The following is a 2,866-nucleotide window of genomic DNA, read 5'->3' as shown; positions in this document are numbered from 1 at the left end:
GTGTGTGAGAGACCGAAGAAGACAGGTAGAGAGAGAGAGAGAGGGGGAGTGAGTGAGAGAGAGAGAGAGTGAGAGGAGGAGGATTGAGAAGAGAGGAGGAGAAGAGAGAGATAGAGACGAGAGAAAAAGAGAGGAGAGCGAGAGGAGAGAGGAGAGAGGAGAGAGTGAGAGAGAGATGAGAGGAGAGGCGGGACGAGAAGAGAGTGGAGGACGGAGAGAGAAGAGAGAGGAAAACAGAGAGGATCAGAGAGAGAGAAACAGAGAGAGAGAAACAGAGAGCAAGAGAAGGAGAAAGAGGAGGAGAGAGAGAAAGAGAGAGAGAGCGTGAGAGAGAGAGAGCGAGAGATAGATAGATAGATAGATAGATAGATAGATAGATAAATAGATAGATAGAGAGAGAGAGAGATAAAGAGAGAGAGAGAGAGAGAGAGTGAGAGCGAGCGGAGAGAGAGAGAGAGAGGAGGAACAGAGAGAGAGAGGGGATGAGAGAGGACAGAGCGAAGAGTGAGAGAGAGAGAGAGAGAGAGAGAGAGATGGAGAGAGAGAGAGAGAGACGAGAGAGAGGGAGAGAAGAGTAGGAGAGAGAGGACGAGAGAGAGAGTGCAGAGAGGAGGTGATAGGAGAGAGAGAGGGTGAGAAGAGAGAGGAGAGGAGAGAGAGAGAGAGACAAGACGAGAGGCAGACGAGAGGAGAGTGAGGAGAGAGGATCAAGAGTAGAGAAAGAGAGAGAGGAAGAGAGAGCAAGAGACGAGAGATGAGAGAGAGAGTAGAGAGCCAGAGAGAGTGAGAAGTGAGAGTGAGAGGAGAGAGCGATGAGAGAGAGATGAGAGGAGAGGGAGAGAGAGAGAGAGAGAGGACGAGATGAGAGAGATAGAAGGAGGTGAGAGATGAGAGTCGATTGAGAGAGAGAGAATGAGAGAGAAGGGAGAGAGAGAGAGAGAGATTGGAAGAGAGAGAGAGATGGGAAAAGAGAGAGAGATGGGAGAGAGTAGAGAGAGAGAGAGATAGATGAGAGAGAAAAGAGAGAGAGAGAAGGAGAGGAGAGAGAGAGAGACCGAGCAGAGAGAGAGAGAATGAGAGAGAGAGTGGGAGAGAGAGAGAGAGAGAGAGAGAGAGAGAGAGAGAGAGAGAGAGAGAGAGAGAGAGTGAGAGAGAAATAAGTTATGGAAAAGACATTTTGGCCTACGAGTATATCGCATCGAAGACGGTAGTGGAGGTAGAGATAGGTAAGAAGGAGGATGGGAGAGAGTGGGAAAGAGGGGGAGAGGGGGGATAGGGAGAGAGGGGGGAGGGAGAGAGGAGGGGAGAGGGAGAGAGGAGGGAGAGGAAGAGAGGAGGGAGAGGAAGAGAGGCAGGAGAGGGAGAGAGGAGGGAGAGGAAGAGGGGAGGGGAGAGGGAAGAGGGGAGGACTCTATCACATCTCCAGGGTCGTGAGTAGAGGTGTCATTTACACTCGAACTTACTCCTCAGAAAGTCACGTGTCCTCGGGGAGAAAAAGAGGAGATCGAGAACGACCACGTGAGTCTTGAGTTGAGGACCTGAAGAAGGAGAATGGTTCCCTTGAGGAAAAGAGAGCCGAAGGTGAAATATGAAGATCAAATAACGGAGCCAAGGGAAAGTGTTATCGTATATTGGTTCCAGTGGGAGGATACGTCAAGTAATCGATGAAATAATCTTATTGGCTTTTGTGTGTGTATGTGTGTGTGTGTGTGTGTGTGTGTGTGTGTGTGTGTGTGTGTGTGTGTGTGTGTGTGTGTGTGTGTGTGTGTGTGTGTGTGTGTGTGTGTGTGTGTGTGTGTGTGTGTGTGTGTGTGTGTGTGTGTGTGTGTGTGTATAGATACGCAAATACATGTTTGATTACTGTATATATGTATGTACCACCTATTCAGTCAAACCATCTATGTATAGATACGGAAATACATGTTTATTCACTGTATATATAAATACCACCTATTAAGTCAAACCATTTATGCATAGATACGCAAATACATGTTTAATCACTGTATATATAAGTACCACCTATTCAGTCAAACTATCTATGAATAGATACGCAAATACATGTTTAATCACTGTTTATATATGTACCACCTATTCAGTCAAACCATCTAACACCGTAGGTATGAACCCGCACAAATACGTAAAGTGAATTTCTCTGTAAAGTGGTCAGCCATATTCTGACGAAGGCTTTGAAAAATAGAAATACTTGAATCTGAAAGTAGGTCGACGGTAAAAACATAAAAGGAAAGATGAGATATGAAATATAAATTACTTTGAGGTGCGTATCACGTAATCCACCATAAAATATGCATAATATATGTGCAGTTATTTTTTTCCTGTTCATGGCTAGTGTGTATATATATATATATATATGTATATGTATGTGTATATGTATGTGTATGTGTATATATGTATGTATGTATGTATGTATGTATGTATGTATGTATGTATGTATATACACCAAAGATACCAATATTGGACATTGTTTAAATGCTCGTGGGGAATGTCCTACAGCCTATAAAAGGTCCGTGGCTGCAGCATATGTTAACACGGAGCGCTTACCCATTGTAGCAGCTGGAGGGAGACGCACAGGGAACTTGACCGTATCCGACAACTTCTCACTGATAACGGGTTCTCTGACCAATTAATCGAAGATGTCATAAAAAAAAAACTGGATGAATACGCCACCCAAGATCAGGCTCCAAAGCAGGTCACCAATCAAATCACCATATACCACAAAAATCAATTTCATAGCCATTACAAAGAAGAGTGGGATGCCATTAAGGGTATCTTAAAAAGAGGAGTCATTTCTACAAAGACTTTTCTATTAATGTTAAGATTTTCTGCAAGGCTAATCTGACCAGATGCC

The sequence above is a fragment of the Oratosquilla oratoria genome, chromosome 26 (assembly GCF_046742065.1).
Source record: "Oratosquilla oratoria isolate Oo_2021 chromosome 26, ASM4674206v1, whole genome shotgun sequence".
NCBI lineage: Eukaryota > Metazoa > Arthropoda > Malacostraca > Stomatopoda > Squillidae > Oratosquilla > Oratosquilla oratoria.
Note: the sequence above shows the minus strand (reverse complement) of the source record.